Here is a 16,450-nt window from a genome sequence, read left to right as displayed (position 1 = left end):
TACAACAGTTGTTTCCCTTCACAGTTCCAAACAAATCTCATCGATTTTAAGAGATAATCAGAAAGAAATCAGTCTTAGAAGAGATCTGCTTCATTCATATCTGAGAGAATTGTGCTGGGTCACATGATGTCATTTAAGCTGGTTAGTTAGTTGACAGAGTTGTAGGATTTTTGACACTGTCAGAAGGTTTGAAAGGAGTGACGCCGTCCCCCAAAGTCATGGACTGTGTGGCGGAGTCACATCCTGGTTAAACAGCAGAGTGGCGCAGCGGAAGCGTGCTGGGCCCATAACCCAGAGGTCGATGGATGGAAACCATCCTCTGCTACTTAAGACTTCCTCTCATACATGAGATTCCTGTGAGAGATTAACTGAAATCTATCCAGAGCTTTTTGCAAACAAGAAAGTGGATGTATGAACTATGAACATACTGCACTGACTGTTGATGAAAATGCATTGCATCAAAATGTTTTTAAGAAATGAGGAAAAAAATATGTCTCAAACTGATAAATTAAAACCAACCATTTTCAAATAAATTGTCTTGTTCTGAAGATTCACACACACACACGCACACACACACACACACACACACACACACACACACACACACACACACACAGCTGGCAGGTTGTTGTGGCCGAGTGGTTAAGGCGATGGACTAGAAAGCGTCTAGAGACAACTCTGTTGTATTAGACGCTATATAAATAAAATTGAATTGAATTGAATTGAATTGAAATCCATTGGGGATTCCCCGCGCAGGTTTGAATCCTGCCAACAACGAGTAATGTTTGAATGTGCAAGAGGACTGCCTAATCTTCAGTTATTAACCATATCCAGTACTGTCTTTCTAAAGTAATCAGTTGGATTCCCTTGTGGTACATTGTGTATTTTCTACCCAGCATGGTAATACACCCCCCATAGTTCTCCTTGGATCGCCACCTTGTCATGGTGGAGAACCTTGCGTGTTCCAATGAACCTGAGAGCGATGCCGTCTGGAGCTCAGGCTCCTGGTAGGTCCAACCATGGTTGAAGGGGAGGTTCCAGACCAAGGGCGATCCAACCACTGTGCTCGGGGGCACACAGGCAGACTCTGGGTAACAGAGAAACTGGCAGCGCCCTGCAACCTCACTCATCTGAAGGTCGTCTCGAGCTACTTGGAATGTCTGCACCCTCCTTGATGCTCAGGACGGGACGGAGAGACCTCGAAGACGGACTGCTCTCATTGCACATGAACTCAGGAGGTATAACATAGACATTGCGGCACTGAGTGACACTCGGTTTTCTGGTGAAGACTCACTCACAGAAGTCGGTGAAGGCTACACTTTCTTCTGGAAGGGTCTCCCAGAGGGCGAACGTAGACTCCGCAGAGTTGGCTTTGCCGTGAAAAGCAAGCTACTCACTAACATCCCTGAGTCCCCTCAAGGCATCAGCAAACGGCTTATGACTTGGCGTATCCTCCTATTCAATTCAATTCAATTCAATTTTATTTATATAGCGTCTAATACAACAGATGTTGTCTCTAGACGCTTTCCAGAGATCCAGAACATGAACATAAACATAAACATAAACATAAACCCCCGAGCAATTATTATATAAACAATGGCTGGTAAAAACTCCCATAGTGGGAGAAAAGCCTTAAGCCAAACAGTGGCAAGGAAAAACTCCCCTTTAGGAGGGAAGAAACCTTGAGCAGGACCAGGCTCATAAGGGGGGACCCTCCTGCCGAAGGCCAGACTGGGGGAGTCAGGGACGTCGACAGCACACAGCAGGCAGGTGGAAGCAGCAGCGGGATGACCAGAGGGGGGGGGGGGCGTCAGCAGCACACAACAGTCATGTGGAAGCAGCAGCGGGATGACCAGAGGGGGGGGGTGCAGGCAGGCGGAAGCAGCAACAGCGGACATCCACGTAGGCAGGTGGAAGAAGCAATGGGATGACCAGAGGGGGGGGAGGGCCGGGAACACAGGCCAGAACGCAGCTCCCGAGGCTCCGGCCTGCAAACATACGCAAAAGAGAAAAAAGGGGGGCCGGCACAAGAAACTACAGGAACGATGGACAAAAATGATAGCTATGAGATATTTATAATAAATAAAAATGGTAATGGAGAAGAGAGGCAGGGAAAAGGAGAGGAGAAGAAGGGTGAGAGGCACCGCCCAGCGGATCATGTCGGTGCCCCCCTGCAGCATAAGCCTATAGCAGCATATCTACCGCGAAGCTATATTTGAGACTAACTATTATAGTTTTGTTCTATAGCTGCGACTATGACTACTGACTCTAACACACTAGAGTTTACACTACCTAGAGATTTACCAACACCAGCTAGAGGTTTACTAAACACTAACTATAGGCTTTACTAAACAGAAAGGTTTTAAGTTTAGTTTTAAAGGTGGAGGTGGTGTCAGCCTCCTTAACCCAGATTGGAAGTTGGTTCCAAAGTAATGGTGCCTGATAGCAGAACGCCCGCCCTCCAAATCTACATTTAGATACTCTAGGAACTACGAGTAAACCTGCACCCTGGGAGCGGAGAGCTCGGCCAGGAACATAAGGCACTATCAAATCTTGTAAATACTGCGGAGCTAAGCCGTTTTGGGCTTTATATGCAAGTAATAAAATTTTTAATTGAATTCTGAATTTTACAGGTAGCCAATGGAGCGACGCTAACACTGGAGAGACGTGGTGAAAGGTTGCTTTGCTTCCTTAATCAGTGCCTATGCCCCCACATTGGATGCTGACGAAAACACCAAAGATGCCTTCTATGAGTCCTTTGATGCCACACTGTCTAAAATCCCTGGCTCCGACAAACTTGTCCTAATGGGCGATTTCAATGCCCGTGTAGGCACTGACGACAAATTGTGGAAACAAGTCATCGGAAGACATGGGACGGGGAAAATAAATAGCAATGGTCTCCGACTCCTTTCTCTGTGCTCTGATCATCAGCTGATCCTAACCAACACCATATTTCAGCTGAAACAGAAGTACATCACATCATGAATGCCCCCCCGGTCAAAACATTGGCACTTACTGGATTACATCATCACTCGGCAACAGGACCAGAATGATGTCTGTATAACTCGGGCCATGCGTGGGGCTGAATGCTGGACTGATCACTGGCTGATTAGATCCAGTCTAAAGCTGAAAATTCGACCACCACACAAAAAACAGCAGCCCCGGAAGCGTCTCAACTGCAGGGCTCTTGACTCTTCACAGTGCGTTGACCGCTACCGCAGTAAGCTGGCAGAGAGGCTCGCCACCCTGGAGGAGGATGACAGTGTCCTTGATATTGAAAGCGAGTGGGCAAAACTGAAGTCAGCAATACATCAATCTGCCTCAGAGACCATCGGTTTCACGCAAAAACAACATCAAGACTGGTTCGACAATAGCTCCACTGATATACAGGAGCTTCTTGGAGCCAAGCGTAAAGCCCATGCTGCACTGCTCTCCAACCCCCACTCTCCATTTCTCCTCTCTCACTACAAAGCCATCCGCAGTGAGACTCAGAAACAACTTTGAAGCATGGAGAATGAGTGGTGGCTCAGAAAAGCCCCAGAAATCCAAAGGCATGCAGACAATAACAACTCATTCGCTTTTTATGATGCTGTTAAGTCCCTGTATGGTCCACAAAGGCAAAATATCGCGCCAGTAAGATCCGCAGACGGTTCTGTTCTGCTCAAGGAGAAACAGCAGATCCTTGAAAGATGGGCCGAACATTTCAACTCCCTGCTGAACAAAATAAATCCTTCGGATCCCTCTGTCCTCAATGCTCTCCCAGAACTTCCATCAGTTCCCTCTCTTGATGAACCACCCAAGTTCACTGAGATTCTCTCCGCAGTCAGGAGTCTCAAAAACAAGAAAAGCCCTGGCCCTGATGGACTTCCCGACAAGGTCCTCAAGAAAGGAGGTTACCTCTTACTGCGACAGCTCTACCATCTTATCTGCAAGATCTGGCAAAGTGAGACACTTCCCCAGGAATGGAAAGACAGCAACATCATCACCATTTATAAAAAGAAGGGAGACAGGTCATCCTGTGGTAACAGTCTTGGCACCTCTTTGCTCTCTATTGCTGGCAAGATCCTTGCAAAACTAATGCTGCTTCGCCTAACAACACATATCACAGAGGACATCCTCCCGGAGACCCAGTGTGGCTTCCGAAAGAACCGAAGCACACTGGATATGATTTTAACTGCACGTCAAGTCCAGGAGAAATGTAGGGAGCAGAACAAGGACCTCTACATCACCTTCATAGACCTCACTAAGGCCTTTGATCCTCTGGACTATACTGCAGAAGTTTGGGTTTCATCCCAAATTCCTCAGCATCCTGAAGCAGTTCCACAGTGGCATGCAGGCATCTGTGCTTGTTGGCGGCCAGCAATCTCTCTCCTTCCCTGTAAACGTTGGAGTAAAGCAGGGCTGTGTGCTGGCCCCAGTGATTTTCAATCTCTTCCTGACGACAGCCACACTCCTCTTCCACAAATCCATCCAGGAAGAGGGTGGTGTGAAAAGTTCCGCCTTGATGGTAGCCTGTTGTAAGACGAGACGCTTACAGGCCAAGACCAAGACCCTGGTTAGCAACATCTATGAGCTTCAATATGCAGACGATTGTGCTCTCCTGGCCCACAGCCCGGCTGCTATGCAACAAGCCCTGGACACCATGTCCTCTGTTTACGGCTCGCTTGGCCTTGTGATTAACATCCACAAAACAGAGATCATGACACAAGACCGACGTCCACCCCCCGTATTTAACATCTATGGCACACCCCTCAAGACTGTCCAGCAGTTCTGCTACCTCGGAAGCATGCTGACCCCTTCCTGCCAAATAGATGATGACATCCAAGCACGCATCAACCAAGCCTCCAACTCCTTTGGCAGACTGCGCTCTCGCGTGTTTGAAAATAACCATCTACGAACACAGACGAAAGTTGCTGTCTACAGGGCAGTGTGTGTGTCTACACTGCTATATGGGTCAGAAGCTTGGACTGTTTACCGACGCCACGTCAGGCGCCTTGATGCATTCAACATTAGATGCCTAGAGACTGACTAGGAGAGACTGACTGAAATGGGCATGACCAGTAAACCTGCCTGGCCTTGCCTTGCTGGGAGCTCCAGTTGGTCCGGCCTCTCGGCTCTCTTCCACTTCTCTCCTGCATCCAATCTCTGGATACAACATCCTGAGAAAACCACCTAATTTGCCTCCCGTATTCCTCCTCTGACTCCTGGGATGTATTTCCCCACAGTTTCACCTTGAGCTGATAAACCTTAGATTCTCTAGAGCAGATATAAAACTACTGCATTGAAATTTGCTTTGCCTCCCTCTCGGCGAGATTTTCCATTCTATTTTAACATTTTAACTTTTAACTTTAACCTCTGGTGGAGAAATAAAGCATTACATTTGAATTGACCTGGGCCCCTCTGGTGGCCAGTGAAACAAATTTAACAAAAATTGATCAAGAGCTTCCCTCTAGTGGAAGACTAAGGGCATTGCATGTTTGACACTGAGATAATAAAGGTGAATGGCCAGGGATCCCATTGAATGAATGTAACATCACAACTAAATACCAAAGGACCAGGTATCATTCAGAATGATATGAATAAACATAAAATAATAAATGTATAATATACAATAAAATGATAATTAAATAAATAATAAAAGAGATAATTGTAATAGCAAAGTGTAGTGCCTTTATCATTCATAGTGATGTGTACATAATTCACCTGCATAGAGATGTTAGTCACAGCATTACCATACAGCGTTTATTCAGGTTATGTTGTTACTAGTGTTTTGGTCTATGTGTTTAATGTGTTACGGTCCCTCTAAGTACGGTGACGTTTTTGGAGTCAGTTAGTTCTGTGATGGGAAGTGCAAGCTTCTTAACGTTTAGTTTCAGTTAACTGGTGGATTTAATAAAGGGACACACGCTTCTGTGTCCGTAACGTGAGAAGTTGTCGGCTTGTCTATTTTCACGACTTCCACACCTTCATTTATAACTCCTTTGTGCTTTGGTTATAATCTTAATTGGACATTTCTCCCTGGATACTGTACATTAATGTTTTTATTTTGAATAACTATGTTTGTTTTTTGTTGCAGTTATTTTCAGTAATCATTTTTAAAAACCTACAACAATGGCAGAGGACACATGAATGGAAAACAGAATAAAAAACATCTCACTGTACGACTTGGATCTGCTTCATTCTGGGTGAGATGTCAATAATGTTGTACAGCTCATATATGACCTTATACTATATATACTATTATAATACCATATATACTTTTTTCTTTTAATTCATATCCATACATACTGTTTCATTTACCCATATCCACTACATATATAATACTGCTCTCCTGAGCTGGTGTGTTTTTATATTTAACTGCTAGAGTTAAGTCTGATTTCATTTACCCAAGCAAGTCTCTGTTTTACCTTTAATGGCTTTTTCTGGACTTGTTTTAAGGAAGCTTCACGAAGGGTTTTACAGGCATTTCCACAAATGTCAGCGTGGGTTTAGAAAGTGTATAAGAGCATAAAGCCCTGGCCTCTGAGCCAGAATAGAAACTGCTGAAGATCATCATTCCACTGTTAGCACATGATTGGACGTTTTCATCCTGCCATCATTGTCAGGTGACTGTACACATCAATGATCAATACATGACTGTGACATCACTGTTGTCTGCGGCGGTTTCCAGACTTATCAGGTGAAATCACAGCTAAAAACCCTGTAAGATGTGTTTTATTACAGTCATCATTCTCATCAGTCATCAAAACTAAACCAAAAAACCCCAAATAATATGGTCATTAATTCCATTGAAGAAGATATGATGTCATCAAGTTATGATGTCATTAATTCCATTTAAGAATATATGATGTCATCAAGTTATGATGTCATTAATTCCATTGAAGAAGATATGATGTCATCAAGTTATGATGTCATTAATTCCATTGAAGAAGATATGATGTCATCAATTCCATTAACATTCCATTCCATCAACAAGCTTGTAACAGAGTTTATAAATAGAACTCCTTCTTACTAGTTCTCATCACATCTTTTGACAATGCCACGCAGACGCAGACAGAGCTCTCGCCCCGTCCGCAGGCGCCGGAGAGTCCGTAGGACCCGCGTCGCCCGCAGACGCAGGAGAGTTGTCCGACGCAGACGCTGAAGGTCAACAGATGATGGAGGGAATCCTGAATGGATGATTTAAAAAAGGAAAAAATACATAAAAATAAATAATGAAAAAAAAATAACGTAAAAAAACAAAAAAAACAAACCCAAACCCTGATCTTAGTCCCATTATTGACTAACATGACCTTCCAGTACGTAAATATGTGTAGCAGGTATATAAGACGGTAGCTAAACTGAAGTGACCTGTAAAGAGTGAATGTGAGGTAGGACACTAGAACTTACTGTCTCAAGTCTCTTTAACCACAGAGGGACTAAAACTCTCAACCTTCTTATCCAAAGTCAGATGTCTTGTCCTTTAGGACGTGTGGTCCACCAATGGCTTCTGTTTCTCATTCCAGCATGTCACACCTCTAAAGGTCTTACTGTTTTGATGTCTGAGACGAGGTAAGTGAGAGGTTGTGGAGGCCCTGTGGCTTAGTTGGTCAAAGCACCTGTCTAGTAAACAGGAGATCCTGGGTTCACATCCCAGCAGAGCCTCTAGACTCATCTGTGTTTGGATGAGAAAAAGATGATAGATGTCTCATTCATTCATGATTCAGCCATGGTGGTGAAATGGAAAAATGACATGTAGCTTAAAAATAAGAAAGGCACATTGAATGTTTCTTACCCAAAGTTAATTCACACATTCAAGTTCTTCTAAGAGATGTGGACTGCTTGAGAGGGACGTAATGTCTGGTTCTTCTCCTTTTAGTCACTTTAATGCTTTGCTGTTCTTCACTCGTGCCACAAGGTGGGGTACTCCTCCAATTCTTCTTGACCAAATGTGTATTTCTTTACGTGTTTCTGACAGTCAGTTACTTTCCAAGTTTGACCTCACTTAAAAAGATCTCTACTTGGTTTGGGAGACTGTGCATGTAACTCAAGATGTTGTAAACCAGGCCTGGATCAAACATGCACATACATACGTACATACGTACAGACGTACATGCGAAAAAGAAACACTCACCACAAAGGCTGGTTAGCTCAGAACGTCAGATTCTGGTGCTAATAACACCAAGGTCATGGGGTCAGTCCCCATACTGGCCAAACTGTTTACCACTAAAACTCGGGTTATCGTTGAAAGTTTCAGATTATAAAAATTGTATTTTGACCTGTCCAGGGGTCTGTCTCTCACCTGAAAATGAGCTGGGATAGGCTCCAGCAGACCCCCGTGACCCTGCAAAGAATATAGCGGGTAAAGATAATGGATGGATATACCATCAAGTACTTTCAGTACTAATCAGTTAGCTGGGCTAGAGCTGTGGTGGTTGAATGACACTCTCTGTATGCATGCTGTGAACTTGTGATCAGATTATTTATGATCAAATAATTTTGGATTGGATTAAAAACTATCTTTTCTAATAATTGCTTAAGACAGGAAGTATGCTTATTGGACGGCTGTTAGCATCTGTGAAGTTAGATTTATTGTCCTTTGGTATTGGAATTATCTTAGCCTCTTTCCAAATCCTTGATCAAACCCCGTTAGTAAAACATCTATTAAAGATGTGACAAATGGGAGTTGATATGTAAGCTGCAGCAAGTCGTAGCAGTTTACCATCTAGGTTGTCTGTTCCAGCAGGTTTTTCAATTGGCAGAGATAGTAATAGTTTATTTATGTCAGGGACAGCAATCTGGACAAAGTCAAACTTACAGTTCTTATGTGGTAACAGTGACCACTCAGATCCTACAGCTTTTTGCAAGCGCTTAGGGCACTTCAACTCTAACAAATAAGCGCTTTTACAGTATTGTCATCAACAAATCAATCGCTTGCATTCAACTCTCACGCACAACGTTCTATACCGATTCTACAAATTAAACCTTTTGCAATTTTTCCTTATTGTTTTTTAAATCCAGCAGGTGTGTCTGATGCCTTTTACTCCAACAAAGCCACCTCCCACGCCTGTGCTCCAGGAAGACACTCACTGACACTGAGTCCAGTTGAATAAAGCTTTTGTTGCACATCATCAGCTGTTGTGCCAACGACAGTGCAGTCAGTGATCCAGTCAGATTTCACAGTTTCAAGCTTCCTCCTTCAGACCGGAATGCAATGAAGACGGCAGACATCTGAGAGCACCAGGGCAGATCTTGTAACAGAGTCAGACAGTCTGCATCATCTTTTACACTCAGTAGAATTACATGCAGCTCAACAAGCAGTATGCTAGTTATTGCATATTGGGCGGGCAGTGTGAACACAGCTATAGAGACCAACGCATGTGTTAAATCAATATCACTGAAAGCAATTGGAACTCATTCGTACAAGAAGAAAAGCTGGCGTTTGGTTTTATTTGGTGATGATAAAACTTTAAATACAGTGTCATCCACGACAACTTCTGTGTGCTAAAATGTAACAATTAGATAGCAAGATCATGTGTTATTGGATTGGTATTAGAGTTTTAAAATCAGTGGGAATAACTCATAAGAATGCTTGGTAAAATGTTTCTTCCTGAGCTGGAAGACATCTTCACATCAACTCAATGCATAATGTGTTGTTTTTGATAATACACAAGCTTGTTTTTTAACCTCTCATTCAGCACCCGGGTATTGTAGGTGTTGTTTTTTGAAGCTTTGCACATGTAAAATAAAGTGTTGAACGCAGCTCCCTGTCGGACCACTTTTTTTGGAACCAGCATGAGTTGGAAATGTCTTCAAATTCCCTCACATGGCATTTTTTGTTGTTAGATTGCCATTACAGTTATAATATTTTCATGGTCCTGTGGCAAAATAATTCCACTACTTCTGCTGTGCTTTTAAACAGCTTCACTCTAATGTGTGCTATTACGTGTGCTTCCTCTTCCACTATTCTTCGTGACGTCATCAAAGACATCACATTCTTTGATGACGTTCCAAGGCTCCATGAAAGAGCATTTGAACGCTACGCGTCTGAAGCTGGAGCTGATTTGCTGCAAACGAGGATGAATGTGCACATGTTCCCAAACGTAGCAACAGCGCCCTCTGCTGGTTCATGGCGGTATGGTCGTAAGCGGCAGCTGCGGCTTCACAACTGTCTTCTATACGCACTTACCGAGTGTACTGTCACGTTTGTGTTTGTTTCATCATAACTGAACAACACAAACATCCGTATGCTGTCCTTTGACGACCGAGTTACTCCTTCAAATAAATGGATGGCGCTCCTATACTTTATTTCTTTAGTTCAGCCACTTATAGGCTCTGCAAAGCGATTTAGTCTTTTTCCTATTCACCCGTTCACAGCCTCTTATTTTAGACACTCACAATGTGACAACAACCCCCGGTGAACATGTGGGAGTGAAGTGGGGCGTCTCTGATATGACGTAGGTTTGATATGACGTAGGTTGATATGGCGGTGGAATTCTTGCCTCCTCTGATCCTTTATGACGTCACCAGCAGTATATTTATCTGTAAATATTCCTCTGGACCGAGTCAGTTAGTTATTCACCTTCAGCTTGGTATCTTCTCACTAAGGATGTGGTGGAAACAGTTCTCATTGAGGTTGCTCGTGTTTCTTTTGGTTATTTGCTGGTATTTGGTGGTTTGTCCAGCGCAACATCAGTCCGTCTCCCTGTGTTTGAGTTTTATGTAAAAGTTCTGTCAAATTAGCTTTTTTTTTTGGTTTCTTTTCTTGTTTTTTGTCAATAGTCATTTAAAAAAGTACATGGTATAATTACTGCAACTGGTAGATTTAACAACAGCGGCTGGATATATTTTTTTCCTTTTTTTATAAAGTCATTTAAAATATGATTTAAATTTGACATGAATTCAATCTTGTAATTATTATTTAGTATTGTTTCCCCCATAAGACCCACTTGTTTAGCTTCGGCTGCAGTGGTTTGCAGGTGGAAGATGAAATGTGTTATTGTGGACAGATTAGTTTGGTGATTTCAGGTTGGAAGCGCTGACTTAAAACCTTTGTAGTGTATATCATTGTTACATAATTGGCACATATATGTCATTATTTGACGTGAATATTTGCCACCTGCATGCTTTTGTTCAGAAGTATTTACTGCTAATAACTGCCCAAGGCATCACAGGAAGATGTGTCTTTCTGTTTAACTCCTTTAGCTGTGTGCTTTTTTTTATGGCTCACTTGAAAGTAGAGATCAGAGTTTTCATAATCTTCACTTCTGATTGAGGGTCATTATAGATCGTTATTCATGAGTGTGACTGCAATAAGTTACTGAATTTCTAAATGTTTTCTTAGCAATGTCTTTGCTCTGTGATAATAACCTTCTGCAGCATTCATACGTAGACAGCTGTGAATTAGTTTCCCAGGAAAGTCAGTCTTGTTTGTGCATTTTAACTGTTGTTCTTTGTCTAATTGTTGCGGGTGAAAGGTTAGTCCAGCATGTAACATCATCTTGTTTTTTTCTAAAGTAGGGGCATGAAGTTATGATTGAAAAACTCTGGCACCCTGGGGGAAATATTGATATCCAGATATATTATTGATATGAATTGGGAGTGTTAGGTAGAAGAATCACATGAATCTTCAGACTGTGATATTATTCTGGATTTGTTCCAGCTTGGTGTTATAACTTAATGTCATTTCTTGATATTGAAAGTTACCTGTAGAATTACTAGTAAGTTATGAGGATGGACGGATCAATAGCAAAGTATCAATGTTTCAGGCCTTATTTTTCAGTTTTAAGGATCTATTTTTGTGTAAAAAAAAAGAAAAAACCCCAAAAAAAACAACAATGCTTTAAATGTTTGGTTTCATTGATTTTAGTTCCTACCCAAACCCTGATCTCAGTGGGTTACAAACCTTGTATGTCAATGTTTTCCATCAAACGTTTACTGACTGAAATGGGCTTGACCAGTAAACCTGCCTGGCCTTGCCTTGCTGGGAGCTCCACTTGGTCCGGCCTCTCGGCTCTCTTCCACTTCTCTCCTGCATCCAATCTCTGGATACAACATCCTGAGAAAACCACCTAATCTGCCTCCCGTATTCCTCCTCTGACTCCTGGGATGTATTTCCCCACAGTTTCACCTTGAGCTGATAAACCTTAGATTCTCTAGTGCAGATATAAAACTACTGCATTGAAATTTGCTTTGCCTCCCTCTCGTCCAGATTTTCCATTCTATTTTAACTTTTTAACTTTAACCTCTGGAGGAGAAATAAAGCATTACATTTGAATTGATCTGGGCCCCTCTGGTGGCCAGTGAAACAAATTTAACAAAAATGGATCAAGAGCTTCCCTCTAGTGGAAGACTAAGGGCATTGCATGTTTGACACTGAGATAATAAAGGTGAATGGCCAGGGATCCCATTGAATGAATGTAACATCACAACTAAATACCAAAGGACCAGGTACCATTCAGAATGATATGAATAAACATAAAATAATACATGTATAATATACAATAAAATAATAATTAAATAAATAACAAAAGAGATCATTGTAATAGCAAGGAATAATTCACAGCCAAATACCATGAACCCCAAATTATCTCCCAGATGTTGAAACTAGTTTATCTAAGAATTAAATTCAAAATCAGAGGGTATCACCTGCATCACACTGATCCACAGATAATACCCTGCCAAACACTATCCATGAGGCTAAAGTAAACCTTCATTTATAACTCCTTTGTGCTTTGGTTATAATCTTAATTGGACATTTCTCCCTGGATACTGTACATTAATGTTTTTATTTTTAATAACTATGTTTGTTTTTTGTTGCAGTTATTTTCAATAATCATTTTTAAAAACCTACAACAATGGCAGAGGACACATGAATGGAAAACAGAATAAAAACATCTCACTGTACGACTTGGATCTGCTTCATTCTGGGTGAGATGTCAATAATGTTGTACACCTCATATATGACCTTATACTATATATACTATTATAATACCATATATACTTTTTTCTTTTCATTCATATCCATACATACTGTTTCATTTACCCATATCCACTACATATATAATACTGCTCTCCTGAGCTGGTGTGTTTTTATATTTAACTGCTAGAGTTAAGTCTGATTTCATTTACCCAAGCAAGTCTCTGTTTTACCTTTAATGGCTTTTTCTGGACTTGTTTTAAGGAAGCTTCACGAAGGGTTTTACAGCACTGTTGTCTGCGGCGGTTTCCAGACTTATCAGGTGAAATCACAGCTAAAAACCCTGTAAGATGTGTTTTATTACAGTCATCATTCTCTTATTCACTATTTTGTAATTTAAAGTAATTAAAAATCTGCTTTCTTTTTTTTCTATGACATCATCACTGTTATGAAGTAAAAACTAAACCAAAAACCCCAAATAATATGGTCATTAATTCCATTGAAGAAGATATGATGTCATCAAGTTATGATGTCATTAATTCCATTGAAGAAGATATGATGTCATCAAGTTATGATGTCATTAATTCCATTGAAGAAGATATGATGTCATCAAGTTATGATGTCATTCATTCCATTGAAGAAGATATGATGTCATCAATTCCATTAACATTCCATTCCATCAACAAGCTTGTAACAGAGTTTATAAATAGAACTCCTTCTTACTAGTTCTCATCACATCTTTTGACAATGCCACGCAGACGCAGACAGAGCTCTCGCCCCGTCCGCAGGCGCCGGAGAGTCCGTAGGACCCGCGTCGCCCGCAGACGCAGGAGAGTTGTCCGACGCAGACGCTGAAGGTCAACAGATGATGGAGGGAATCCTGAATGAATGATTTAAAAAAGGAAACAAATACATAAAAATAAATCATGAAAAAAAAAATAACGTAAAAAAAAACAAAAAACAAGCCCAAACCCTGATCTTAGTCCCATTATTGACTAACATGACCTTCCAGTACGTAAATATGTGTAGCAGGTATATAAGACGGTAGCTAAACTGAAGTGACCTGTAAAGAGTGAATGTGAGGTAGGACACTAGAACTTACTGTCTCAAGTCTCTTTAACCACAGAGGGACTAAAACTCTCAACCTTCTTATCCAAAGTCAGATGCCTTGTCCTTTAGGACGTGTGGTCCACCAATGGCTTCTGTTTCTCATTCCAGCATGTCACACCTCTAAAGGTCTTACTGTTTTGATGTCTGAGACGAGGTAAGTGAGAGGTTGTGGAGGCCCTGTGGCTTAGTTGGTCAAAGCACCTGTCTAGTAAACAGGAGATCCTGGGTTCAAACCCCAGCAGAGCCTCTAGACTCATCTGTGTTTGGATGAGAAAAAGATCATAGATGTCTCATTCATTCATGATTCAGCCATGGTGGTGAAATGGAAAAATGACATGTAGCTTAAAAAAAAGAAAGGCATGTTGAATGTTTCTTACCCAAAGTTAATTCACACATTCCAGTCTTAAAGTTCTTCTAAGAGATGTGGACTGCTTGAGAGGGAGGTAATGTCTGGTTCTTCTCCTTTTAGTCACTTTAATGCTTTGCTGTTCTTCACTCGTGCCACAAGGTGGGGTACTCCTCCAATTCTTCTTGACCAAATGTGTATTTCTTTACGTGGTGTTTCTGACAGTCAGTTACTTTCCAAGTTTGACCTCACTTAAAAAGGTCTCTACTTGGTTTGGGAGACTGTGCATTTTATTCAAGATGTTGTAAACCCAGGTGCCGGATTCACCAATATGTTCTCAAGAACGATCTTAAGAAATGTCTTAAAGGAGCTTGAGGCCGGATTGTGGCAGGATTTATGAAAAAAATCTGTATACATTTTAAGTTTTCTAGTAATAATGTCAGATGAAGCGTTCCAAACCCAAAAGAATGATTCCTCTAGTGTATCTCTCCGTTGCCTTGAACAGGCTGTGTGCTGCAAAATGCGCTGCAATCCGGTCCCGAATTTCACGCGCTGGGCTGCGGATGTGACGTCACATGACGCTGCATGCACGTTCTCCCCGTTCTCCCGTGCCGGCTTCACTGTTGGCTGCAGTACCCCCGACGGCCGTCGTGGTGAAGGGTGGCGCTAGAGAGTCTCATTTCTTAAAAGGAGCCTCAAGCTCCTTTAAGTTCTAAAATTAAGAAGTTCATAAGAAAGTTCTGAAGTGCAATTCCTCAATATTTTCTTAAGAACCTTCTTAAGAACTGTCATTTCTTATGAATTTCTTATTTTTCCTACTTAAGAACTTAAAATATGTCATTGCATTGCACGCGCCAACAAACAACATATATATATATATATATATATATATATATATATATATATATATATATATATATATATATATATATATATATATATATATATATATATATATATATATATATATACATATACAAATATTATATATACAGGTAGTTTAACCGTCAGTCACTCACTAAACATGGAGAAGGAGAAAAAGAGATGCAGGAACTTCTCAAGGTTATGATGGATGAGATTAATGTGCGAGAAAAAATACTATTGGGGAAAATTAATAATTAACTACCACGCTAACTAACATGCTAACAAACAGTAAACAGTCTCTTTGTGTAATTAATTATAAAGTATATCCTCAAACTATGACCTACTAGTCTAAACTTGTCTAAAATGTGTTGAAAAAGGTGATATTAGAGTTTTACCTTTTCACAGAAGAAAATTTAAGACAGGTCAAGGTTGTCTTAAAGTTAAGAAAAAAGTCAAGAACAAATTTGAGAACTTTTATTTCAAGAATACCATTTATTCTTAAGTTTTTTCTTAAGAAGAAACTTAATTCAATTCAATTCAATTTTATTTATATAGCGTCTAATACAACAGAGTTGTCTCTAGACGCTTTCCAGAGACCCATACCCAGAAAATGAACCCCCGAGCAGTTATTACATAAACAATGGCAGGTAAAAACTCCCCTAGTGGGAGAAAAACCTTAAGCCAAACAGTGGCAAGGAAAAACTCCCCTTTAGGAGGGAAGAAACCTTGAGCAGGACCAGGCTCGTAAGGGGGGACCCTCCTGCCGAGGGCCAGACTGGTGGGTCAGGGACGGCAACAGCACAGCAGGCAGGTGGAAGCAGCAACGGGATGACCAGGGGTGGGGACCGCAGGCCAGCACGCAGCTCCCGAAGCTCCGGCCCAGTCAGCAAGTCCCAGGTTGGGGTGCAGGGTCGGGGAAAGACTTGTGCTCCGTAATGCAAGCTACAAGCCATCCACGACCACCTGCAGGTTCCGGTGTCCGGCAAAGGATGCTGCAACATGGACAAAAGAGAGAAAAGGGAGGAGAAGGGGGGGCCAGCACAAGAAACTACAGGAGCGACTCTGACACACTACAGTTTACACTACCTAGAGATTTACCAACACCAGCTAGAGGTTTACTAAACACTAACTATAGGCTTTACTAAACAGAAATGTTTTAAGTTTAGTTTTAAAGGTGGAGGTGGTGTCAGCCCCCTTAACCCAGATTGGAAGTTGGTTCCATAGTAGTGGTG

General features: G+C 41.5%; 2 non-coding genes across 2 annotated transcripts; both read left to right on the top strand.

Annotated features, from left to right (window-relative positions):
- Window positions 1-7,570: 7,570 nt before the first annotated feature.
- Window positions 7,571-7,644, top strand: trnat-agu (transfer RNA threonine (anticodon AGU)). The gene has a single exon. It is a non-coding gene; the product is annotated as a tRNA-Thr (tRNA).
- Window positions 7,645-14,181: 6,537 nt separating this feature from the next.
- On the top strand, window positions 14,182-14,255 carry trnat-agu (transfer RNA threonine (anticodon AGU)). The gene has a single exon. It is a non-coding gene; the product is annotated as a tRNA-Thr (tRNA).
- Window positions 14,256-16,450: the final 2,195 nt, after the last annotated feature.

This window comes from Cololabis saira, chromosome 11 (assembly GCF_033807715.1).
Source record: "Cololabis saira isolate AMF1-May2022 chromosome 11, fColSai1.1, whole genome shotgun sequence".
Taxonomy (NCBI): domain Eukaryota; kingdom Metazoa; phylum Chordata; class Actinopteri; order Beloniformes; family Belonidae; genus Cololabis; species Cololabis saira.
Note: the sequence above shows the minus strand (reverse complement) of the source record. Positions and strands in the feature narration are given on the sequence as shown.